This window comes from Schistocerca piceifrons, chromosome 1 (assembly GCF_021461385.2).
Source record: "Schistocerca piceifrons isolate TAMUIC-IGC-003096 chromosome 1, iqSchPice1.1, whole genome shotgun sequence".
In the NCBI taxonomy this organism is placed as follows: domain Eukaryota; kingdom Metazoa; phylum Arthropoda; class Insecta; order Orthoptera; family Acrididae; genus Schistocerca; species Schistocerca piceifrons.
The window spans coordinates 897,356,385-897,368,575 of record NC_060138.1 but is presented as its reverse complement, the minus strand read 5'-3'; the positions used below and the strand labels follow the sequence as shown (position 1 = coordinate 897,368,575).

At 39.3% G+C, this 12,191-nt stretch overlaps 1 protein-coding gene across 4 annotated transcripts in view; it reads left to right on the top strand.

Annotated features, from left to right (window-relative positions):
- The window catches only part of LOC124716918 (serine protease svh-1-like), a 470,384-nt gene that overhangs the window by 173,074 nt on the left and 285,119 nt on the right, over positions 1-12,191 (top strand). The window lies entirely within an intron of this gene.

Here is a 12,191-nt window from a genome sequence, read left to right as displayed (position 1 = left end):
ATTAGAACATAAATAAAAATGCAAAGTGATAATGAAGTTGCAATGAGCAAATTATGTTATAGTCACAACTGAGAGTAAAACATTCTATGAAGAATTATAATGTTCCTGAGACAACCAAATGTAAATAAAGCAAATCCAGTTCTACAATGGTGGAGAATAAGAATGTGTAGCAGAAGTGAAAAGAAAATGTAATCTGAGGATAAGTACAAAGAGAGACATGATGAATTGCTGTAGGGAAACTTCTTTTTTTCTTTTTTTTTTTAAGTACTTTACCTTTGTCAAACATTTACTTGGAATTGGTAAATAGTTTACTGTATTTCTTAATTGACTTCTAGATCCCTACCCATACAATTTATTATTTCCAGTACTTAATTTCTAAGCTTTCTTATCCAGTTCATTGACTCAGTTTATAATCTTTAGTAATTAATTCATTGGATTTCTCGATTCCTTAGCAGGTTTATTAATTGGATTAACTAGCCCATATGCAATATTTTGCTTAAATTATGTAGAGATTTAATTAGTTAAAATGAAGATTTAGGACTACATTTCATGGTATCACAATAGACTATGTTGGAGAGAGAGAGAGAGAATTAATGGATTTCCTCATGATCATTTGATAAACTAGGTGATAAAAGTACTATATACACAAACTAATAAGTAAATGGTTATTTTCATGTTATATCTAATTCGTTTTAAAAATTCATCCACAATTCCTCTGAAATTTCATTTCTTAAAATACGTACATTTTGTATATAGTGAAAGAGGTTCTGGTATATCATGTACTCTTTCATTGCATGTAATATCAACACAAATGTTTGAAGAGGTCATTTAATGCCACGAGACACCACAGCAATACTTGATTTGTGTATCCCAAGGGCAAATTGTCCATATTATCCATGATTCCACTTCGTGATTACTTGGCAGCATGTCTAGGAGCATGCATGATTTCAAATTAATATTGCAATAGCAGATTCTAACTTTCTACCACAATTGCTCTTCACGTACCAACATACATTACATAATAAGTGATAATACTGGCATAATGTTAAACTCTTGTTTTTAAAGATTGTACCCAAACTTTGTTTCAATAATTTTTTTGTTAGTCATCCATATGTTTTTAGATAGTAATTTACTTGTACTTGAAACTGTGTCTATTCAATGTCATATTACTTGTGTGCTGCAGTTCTATTTTCTTGTATGCAGAAATAATCTTGGATCCAATACATATTGAATTAGCATTTAATGATTTGGATTTCTCTCAGTACATCCCAATTCATTTTTGCTGTAGTGTAATTAATTTTTATCTTGTTGTTGGTTTCTAGCACGTTTAGTGATCAATCTCAATTCTGTAAAGTGGTGTTATTGTTATTGGAGATATATCAAATGTAAAACAGAACTCCTGGAATTACAGTCAATTTAGCTTCCATAATTGCGCATCCAAGTTAAAATTTCTGGAACAGTTTTTCTGGAGCTCAGCACTCTATGTAAATGAAAAAGAAATTGAGAAAGTTATGTTGGTTAGCAACAAATATAACTAAAAAAACTGTGAAAGTGAAGAAATGAGAAATCAACTTGAAACAAACTTGTTCAACCTTGATGTAGTCTAATTATAGTTTGTTTCCGTGTGAAACTTCACATGTGAGCACACTAATGGACTTATGTATTATTTTCATGCCTTCTATTACTTACCCTTTGATTATGAAAATGGCCTAGCTAGCAGAACAATGAAATACATGTCAATATGTCCTCTATGGGTACTATAATCACTAAAACTGCTCAATTTATTGTGTATAACCAAGTCCACTGAGAATTATTGGGTGGTAAATATCCATACTAGTGAATCAGGAGCACAAAATTGTGCATGGTGCTTTCATTGGTAAGTTTGAAAAAATGTACAGGAAGTTAACAATGTCAGTTACGGTCAGTAAACATATTCAGAATGAAAGGGATTCAAAACCAACTGTAGAACATGCATATAAATGTACATTTTCAGGCATTTCAGTATCAGGGTGGTCAGCTTCATGACTTTCTTAAAATGCTCTTCAGGCACAGGCAAACAGAATGCTTCTTCAAGCAGAGGCAAGCTGTCTACGCTACCAACATAATCTTTACTAGTTGTTTCATCCAGAGGGCATCTTGACACTCTGCTACCCAGACTACCATCAGTTACTGCAGTAGCATTTGAAATGGTAAAAATAGTACCTGCACCAGAGTCTCCTCCAAATTCTTAATCTTCTGCATGCCGTTATGTAACATCTTTCTAGCAGTTCATTACATGATCAGCCAGAACTCCACCTGCCATGGATATATATCACCTCCATAATATCATTCTTAAAGTTCTAAAAGAAACAGTCATGAATGTCAGTAAGAACTCTCTAAGAGCATTAACCAGGAGCTTCTAACACCTGAGGATTGAACCGACTTGGTCATTGTTTTCCTAGGTTGACACATTGTGCAGCCATGCCAACTGCAGTACAGAATTTGTAACTCTAAGTGCACGTCGCATTCTGTTACATCCCGTAGAGTTTGAGTAGGTCCCAATTCATGGAAATAACATTTTTTTTAAGCTTTTAAATTTGACATATTTACTTTTCCCCTCTCTTGATGCACTTGGGTCAGTAGATGTACAATAGTCCACAGACCAATGCTAGACTACTGCCATGATTAAGTTGTGCAGTAGGAGGAAGGGGGGGGGGGGGGGCATCCTTGTGGGTACAGTAGACAAACATGAGGTAGGTATACACAACCATGTTTATTTTGTGCTAGGAGACGTTTGTCAGGGTGTATTGAACTGGTTCTTTTTGCAGCTCAATGCAAGCTGCATGAAGAAGCAACAGAGAAAAGATTGGGGACTACTTTGACTCTGTAAAGCTTCACACTCATCTTGCCTGCAGCACAGAGCAGAAACCTTTACTGCACCAAAGAAAAGGCATTATTCCCTGTGAATATAATAGCAATCAAACAAACCTGAGTTACATAGTAATTTCACAAGCTACAATATTTCCCATTGTACTGGGCAATGCTGAATGCTTGGTTAAGTAGAATCACAGACAATTATTCAGATTTTTACTGTCAAATAACATGCTGTGTACAATCTAAGACTCTGACATAGGTGACTTGTCAATTTTGAGACTAACATACAGACTAACAAACCAATCTAAGGTGACCATCCATATGTATTACTTTACATGGTTATTACTTTTTTTAAAACAATCTATGGTTGTATATGGTGTTTGCAGAGAGGTACTATATAAATCATTCAAGAAATCTTCTACACTATAGTAGCATTTACTTTTAACATACACTCCTGGAAATTGAAATAAGAACACCGTGAATTCATTGTCCCAGGAAGGGGAAACTTTATTGACACATTCCTGGGGTCAGATACATCACATGATCACACTGACAGAACCACAGGCACATAGACATAGGCAACAGAGCATGCACAATGTCGGCACTAGTACAGTGTATATCCAACTTTCGCAGCAATGCAGGCTGCTATTCTCTCATGGAGACGATCGTAGAGATGCTGGATGTAGTCCTGTGGAATGGCTTGCCATGCCATTTCCACCTGGCGCCTCAGTTGGACCAGCGTTCGTGCTGGACGTGCAGACCGCATGAGACGACGCTTCATCCAGTCCCAAACATGCTCAATGGGGGACAGATCCGGAGATCTTGCTGGCCAGGGTAGTTGACTTACACCTTCTAGAGCACGTTGGGTGGCACGGGATACATGCGGACGTGCATTGTCCTGTTGGAACAGCAAGTTCCCTTGCCGGTCTAGGAATGGTACAATGATGGGTTCGATGACGGTTTGGATGTACCGTGCACTATTCAGTGTCCCCTCGACGATCACCAGTGGTGTACGGCCAGTGTAGGAGATCGCTCCCCACACCATGATGCCGGGTGTTGGCCCTGTGTGCCTCGGTCGTATGCAGTCCTGATTGTGGTGCTCACCTGCACGGCGCCAAACACGCATACGACCATCATTGGCACCAAGGCAGAAGCGACTCTCATCGCTGAAGATGACACGTCTCCATTCGTCCCTCCATTCACGCCTGTCGCGACACCCTGGAGGCGGGCTGCACGATGTTGGGGCGTGAGCGGAAGACGGCCTAACGGTGTGCGGGACCGTAGCCCAGCTTCATGGAGACGGTTGCGAATGGTCCTCGCCGATACCCCAGGAGCAACAGTGTCCCTAATTTGCTGGGAGGTGGCGGTGCTGTCCCCTACGGCACTGCGTAGGATCCTACGGTCTTGGCGTGCATCCGTGCGTCGCTGCGGTCCGGTCCCAGGTCGACGGGCACGTGCACCTTCCGCCAACCACTGGCGACAACATCGATGTACTGTGGAGACCTCACGGCCCACGTGTTGAGCAATTCGGCGGTACGTCCACCCGGCCTCCCGCATGCCCACTATACGCCCTCGCTCAAAGTCCATCAACTGCACATACGGTTCACGTCCACGCTGTCGCGGCATGCTACCAGTGTTAAAGACTGCGATGGAGCTCCGTATGCCACGGCAAACTGGCTGACACTGACGGCGACGGCGCACAAATGCTGCGCAGCTAGCGCCATTCGACGGCCAACACCGCGGTTCCTGGTGTGTCCGCTGTGCCGTGCACGTGATCATTGCTTGTACAGCCCTCTCGCAGTGTCCGGAGCAAGTATGGTGGGTCTGACACACCGGTGTCAATGTGTTCTTTTTTCCATTTCCAGGAGTGTATTTTTCAAGGTCTCCTTAGTATTTTTTAGATCTGGGTCACTTTTCTCCTTACTGATTTTATTTACAAATTTCATGCCCATGTGGTGGAGTTTTTCATACAGTTTGAGTCTGTGGGTAGATAGCATGTAACTTTCCCTATGTCTGGTCTCACACTGATGCAGGAAGCAGTTGTCCTCAAAACGTTGTGGGTTTCTTTTTGTGAAAATGAGAATCTCTATTTATACATTTTTGGAATAGACATTACATCAAGTTTTCCAAATAGAAGTTTGCAATGTTTATTCTTTTTAGCTCCCACCATGGCTCAGATTATCTCTTTTTGTTGTGTAAAGGCTTTGGGCACATTAGTTTTCTTAGATGCATAGAAAATTATGCTATACTTAACTATTAAAATAAAATACATGTAATATATGGTTTTCTTAACCATTGAATCAGTTATACTAGATAAGACATTCCTGACATACAGAAGACTGTTCAGTCAACTAAGAATACAGTCTATATGATTGCTCCACAACATATTTTTATTTATTAACACACCAAGGAATTTGACACAGCTTTCAGTGTCCAATTTTTTTTGTCCATATGGCTTATTTCACTTATACATCTTGCCGATTGTTTCTTGGTGAAATGAACAGTTTCAGCTTTTGCAAAGGTTAATTTCAAATTATTATTTTTTAGACATGCTTCCACTTCCCCAAGGGTCTGCTCAACCTGGCAGATTAAGTCTTCATTGATTTTTCTGCAGACTATTTCTGTTGAGTCATCTGGATAAAGGATGGTATCTGACTCAGCATGGCATATCATTGATGTAATACAAAAATAGTAGTTACGCTAATGTTTAGCCTTGTGGGACACCTAATTGTATGTATTTTCAGCCAGAGAGGAATTTATTGCCACTGTTCATTACCAATGCTATTTGTTTTCTGTTTGCCAAGTATAATGACATACAACTAAGAGATTTTCCTTGAAAACCATAACTAGTCAGTTTTTGAAGAAGCCGGTCATGATATACAGTGTCGAAGGCTTTGGTAAAATCACAAAAGATGCCTGATACATTCTATTATTGAGACAACTGCTAACTTTTGTGATCAATTCATTTATTGCATGGGTTGTGCTGCAGCCATTCCTGAAACCATACTGATTGCATAAAATAATATTGTCAAATGAATTGTAATTTTCTATCTGGCTACACGCAGCTCTTTCAAATATTTTTGAAGAAATTGGTAAAAGTGAGATAGGCCTATATTTTCCCATTTCATCTTGTGTGCCCTTTTTATGAATTGGTAGAACTTCAGCATATTTTAACCGATCTGGAAAGCATCCCTCTTCAAAAGACTGGTTGATTATGAGGGAGAGTGGATGCACAATACTATGATATACTGGTTTTATTATTATCACAACCCACTCGGTTTAAATTTTTAGGGACATTATGACTTTAATGACATCAGAGCTTGAAAAAGGTGAAAACTTAACACTCAAACAATTTCTCTCTGCCATACTAGGAACTGCAGTTGGTGGTGAGCATTTACCAATTTTGTTACAACTGAAAAAGAAATTATTGAAGTATTCATGCATGGCACTGGATTCTGTAATTGCCCTGCCATTTATCATTATTTTAGGAGGACATTTTCTCTGTGTTACACTGCCAACTTCACTTGTTACAACAGATCAAACAGCTTGGATATGTTGTTTGCATTTAAAATGAATGTATTGTGTGCAGTAAGATTTTTTAGTTTAACTACTTTGTAAATTGTTTTTTGTATGGGCTTACATATTTACAAAATTCAAGATTTCGATTAATGTTCACCTCTGTATGCAGTTTCCTCTTCTTAATGCTAGATGCTCTAATTCATTTTGTTACCCATGACCTACTTTTATGAGACTCAATCCATACTATTAATAAAGGAAGCATTCATTGTATAAGCTCATGAATCAGTTGAAAAGTTATTGTAATTGTCATCTGTCGAAGTGTGTTTGCTGACTGACCATACCGTGAGGCTTATGTTTTTAATAAATACCTCCACATTTTCTTGGCTGAAGTTGCTACATCTATTTGTTGTGGAACCTTAATTTAATTTTGATGAAGATAAAGATAGTGCTGCATGGTCTGAGACTCGTAAATCTGAAATATATCTTTCTTTGATGGTGTAATTATAACTACTTACAGTTTTTTTTCCACGTGGAATGTTTCCCTCTATTATACTTACAGTTTTATCAATACATGTTGAATTAATTGCTGTAACTCTTGTGAAATGATCAGAATTTAGATTTAGCCCATTTGTGGCTACCAAATTCTTGAAATGTGAAGCAAATTTGTTATTAGTTCTCACATCTATGTTGAAGTCAGCATGTATAATTAGTTTCTTACACAGATTTTCAGTGTTTAAATTAGGTAACTGAGTTTCAAATTTATCAAAGAACACACAGCTTGTATGCAATATATACTGGTAATTAACTTGTTATACTCTTTAAGTTCTGTACGGCTATTTTCAAACATAGTTCTTTTTTCAGATGGCTAAAATTCTGTCTGATTTCATAGTTTATTGAGGAATTGACCAATATGCAAGAGCCTCCACACACGTTAGTTGTACAAAAGCTGGTGGCCAGTTTGTAGCCTGGAAGTTTGTTAAGAAGACAGATATTTTCAGTTTTAAGCCAATGTTCATTTAGACTATTACCTTTACTGACTGTTTCATACTTTCTAACAGGATTTGCATAATATAAAGCTTGCTGACCATTCCTTCAGATACACCTCCTATGCTCAAATGCATAATGAAATTAGTACTGGATACATTATCAGTAAAGCGTCATTAGAACTAGTTTGTTTACGTGATAAAGTAACTTCTAACTGTGTATTGAATACTTCTTCAGTATTGTTAGAGTTGGGCCAAATCCAGTTGGAATTGGCCCCTTTCACTATTTTCCATGCATGTAGGCACTTAAGGCTATGGCTTGTTTGCTTTTGCAGCTGTTTTTGTGGATTATTTTGTCAGCAGCCTTGTTTATATCTGATATGAGTCTCTCCTTAACATATCAGTTCAAGCGTTGTCTTTGCCCTGTGAAACTAGCTTTTTCATAATCTTTGATGTCGAGAAGTCTTATGTTTTTAAACTTCAAACAAAAGTGTTTTAATTTTTCATTCATATGACAAATTTCACTATTTATGAAAGACCAGTCCACCAGATGAAATCTCATAGGTAGATTCCTCACTGTCATGTTTATACTCAACAGCAAGAGGAAGATAATGACTTTTTTTTTTAGAAGTAAATCCTACAATGAGAACAACACAGTCACTTTTAGTAGAAATGGCATGTTCTTGTTCGGCACTGCTAAACACATTTTCAAACTTCATTCCAGGCTTAACAAAAGCTGACACACTCACGTTTTCTTTTGCAGAGTCTGATGCAATGTTTGAAGCATTACGTGCACGGCTATCTCTGAATATTTTGAGTTTTATTCCATGATGAATTTGTTTTTGTGTTGGTGCAGAACTGTTCTTTGCAGATTTCATATAAGTTTTGATGGTCCACTTTCGCACGTGATTTTTAAGCACAACATTGATGTCTTTGACACTTTCAGACGCAAGCTTTTTATTGGTTGCATATTGAATATGTGTAGAACATTGTTCCTCATCTACTATTGTTACACAGTCTTTTGCTAAGTTTTCCTTTCCTACCTTTTTAGATGTAGCACATTTCTTGGTGGCAAGTGAGGTACATGTTTTGAAATACTTAAATTCATCCACTTTTAAACTATTGCTGTTCTCCAAAATTTTGCATCTTAGTTTTAAAACAGCACATTTCATTTTTAACACTTCTATATCACTGTGCATAGCTTGAATTATTGAGTCCTTGTCTTTGATAATGTTTAATACTTTTTTCACATGTTTCCATTACACAGGCATCACATGACCACGAGTAGTCTACAGTTACCAATTTTGTGTCTATTTTGCAACATTTTTGTGAAACCACTACGTACAACATTTGCACTGAATACCTTTCCTGATTTTCCTGTCACACAACTTAGAATTGCTAACACTTTTTAATTCACTTTTATCAGAGCAGTTTACATCTATTCTGATTGGGTCCATCTTGAAATATATATATTAGAAAACTGAGTAATGAAGAAATAATCTACACCCTCTGATTCTAGGAAGGGATAAATGCCCCTTCTGGCTCCCCTTTTCAGAAGCACATGCCTGTATAGTAAGCATTTATTAAATTGGACACTTTGTTCTTATTGATATTTTACTGATCCCAATGGTCACTTTAATTACGCTGCCCAAGAACCTTCAAGCTGTGCCAGTCATATTGCATTTCAGTTCTTTGTTATAAGTCATGCAGGGATTGATTATGGCTGGTTTACTTTGTTTGCTAACTTGGATGTATCACTTATCCTCCCTCAAATTTTTTATTGTAAGCAGTCTCTCCTCAGCTTTCCTGCAAGTTTGTCCTACAAACAGCTTGTTGAGGAAAAATGGACAGGGTAATAGTGACACATATCACTGAAGTAGTGAAGCTCATTAGTTGGACACCAACTACTCACTCTCACTTTCCCTTCAACCATTAAAACTTTTCTTTTACTGGCCATACTAATCTAAAATGCAGTCGCTTCATTACAAATCGTTATGGAAACTGACATCATGGGTACTGGTGACGTGTGAAGTCATTGTCACCACTGCTGTAGTGTGAATGCTCTAGTGTAACAATGAGGTGAGGAGTCTATATGACATCTATTGTTTATGGAAGAGTAGAGAGAAGAATATGCCAGGTTGCCGCATTACAACAACAGATTTCTGTCTACAGTGCGTTGAGTCTTAGAAAATCATTTTGCTAATTGAGGCTGAAAATGAAATTATATATGAGGTATATGCATATACAAGGTGGCAATTATTGAACTATACGGAAAAAAAAACTTTATTCAACATGTAAACATCACTACAGATATTCAGATCTAGGTTATGACATGTTCAATATGCCTGCCATCATTAGCGATAAACTGGCGCAGACAAACAGCAAAATACTGCAAGACTTGCTGAAGTATTGGAACATTTATGCTGTTGATGACCTCATGAATGGCTGTTTTCAGCTCATCAATGGTTTTGGGGTTATTACTGTACACCTTGTTTTTAATATAGCCCCACAAAAATGAGTCATATGTGTTCATATCCAGAGGATATGGTGGCCAATTGAGGCCCATGCCGGTAGCCTGTGGGTGCCCCAGAGCCAGAATGCTGTCCAAAAAGTTGTCCTCCAGGACATCAAATACTCTTCTGTTTTGATGGGGTTGAGCTCCATTTTGCATGAACCACATCTTGCTGAAATCGGGGTAACTTTGGATAATGGGGATGAAATCATCTTCTAAAACTTTCATGTACCGTGCCATCAAGGAATGTTTCACCATGACCAGACATTGCGCATGACACAGTCACCCATTGAGGGTGAAGAGACTTCTCAATCATGAAACATGCATTATCATTTCCCCAAATGCTTGTTGACAAAGCCATCCAAATGCAAGTGGGCTTCATTGCTAAACCAAACCATGCATGTGCATACTAATTCCTATCATGCTTCATGGCCAATCGTGCAACTTGAATGTCCTAACCCAAGCTGTTCAGAAGTTATGAACATTTTATTTCATGTAGTTGAATAACTGTCATCTTGTACATTTGCTGTTTTTAAGCAAGGAAAAGAAGTATGTTCCTTACAAGGAATGTGGCTGTACTGCAGAAATCATCACATTATGTACAAATCATCATTGTAACTAATGTTCTTATAAGACAATTCAACTGTATTTATTTTATTTGTTGACTTAATTATTGTGTGTGTGTGTGTGTGTGTGTGTGTGTGTGTGTGTGTGTGTGTGTGTGCAATATTGGAATATTGATATTGTTTTACACATGTTAAAACTTCATGATAATGAGTGATAAACTAAATGCAAATTCGGGAATAATATTTACTTTCAGCCATCTAATACTATATTTCTTAGTGCAGTATATTTAAGAAATCTAATTGGATGTTTCAAATAATGTCAACTCCAGATTGGAATATTAGCAATGTATTGGAAAGAAAGACTGCTTCTTACTAAAAAGATGACACGCCAAGTTACAGACAGGCACAACTAAAAGACATTTACATGTTAGCTTTTGGCCTCAGATTCATCAGAAAAAGAATAATGGAAGCAAGTACACTTTATGCACTCATGACTGCCATCTACAGTCCAAGATGCTAGAGATGGCAGTCATGTGTATGTGAGGTGTGCTTGATTGTGTGAATGCATGTGCGATTTCCTTTTTTGATGAAGGCTATGACTGAAAGCTAATGTGTAAGTGTCTTTTAGTTATGCCTATCTGCAGCTTAATGTATCATCTTTACAGTAAGTAGCAATCTACACTCCTGGAAATTGAAATAAGAACACCGTGAATTCATTGTCCCAGTAAGGGGAAACTTTATTGACACATTCCTGGGGTCAGATACATCACATGATCACACTGACAGAACCACAGGCACATAGACACAGGCAACAGAGCATGCACAATGTTGGCACTAGTACAGTGTATATCCACCTTTCGCAGCAATGCAGGCTGCTATTCTCTCATGGAGACGATCGTAGAGATGCTGGATGTAGTCCTGTGGAACGGCTTGCCATGCCATTTCCACCTGGCGCCTCAGTTGGACCAGCGTTCGTGCTGGACGTGCAGACCGCGTGAGACGACGCTTCATCCAGTCCCAAACATGCTCAATGGGGGACAGATCCGGAGATCTTGCTGGCCAGGGTAGTTGACTTACACCTTCTAGAGCACGTTGGGTGGCACGGGATACATGCGGACGTGCATTGTCCTGTTGGAACAGCAACTTCCCTTGCCGGTCTAGGAATGGTACAACGATGGGTTCGATGACGGTTTGGATGTACCGTGCACTATTCAGTGTCCCCTCGATGATCACCAGTGGTGTACGGCCAGTGTAGGAGATCGCTCCCCACACCATGATGCCAGGTGTTGGCCCTGTGTGCCTCGGTCGTATGCAGTCCTGATTGTGGCGCTCACCTGCACGGCGCCAAACACGCATACGACCATCATTGGCACCAAGGCAGAAGCGACTCTCATCACTGAAGACGACACGTCTCCATTCGTCCCTCCATTCACGCCTGTCGCGACACCACTGGAGGCGGGCTGCACGATGTTGGGACGTAAGCGGAAGACGGCCTAACGGTGTGCGGGACCGTAGCCCAGCTTCATGGAGACGGTTGCGAATGGTCCTCGCCGATACCCCAGGAGCAACAGTGTCCCTAATTTGCTGGGAAGTGGCGGTGCGGTCCCCTACGGCACTGCGTAGGATCCTACGGTCTTGGCATGCATCCGTGCGTCGCTGCGGTCCGGTCCCAGGTCGACGGGCACGTGCACCTTCCGCCGACCACTGGCGACAACGTCGATGTACTGTGGAGACCTCACGCCCCACGTGTTGAGCAAT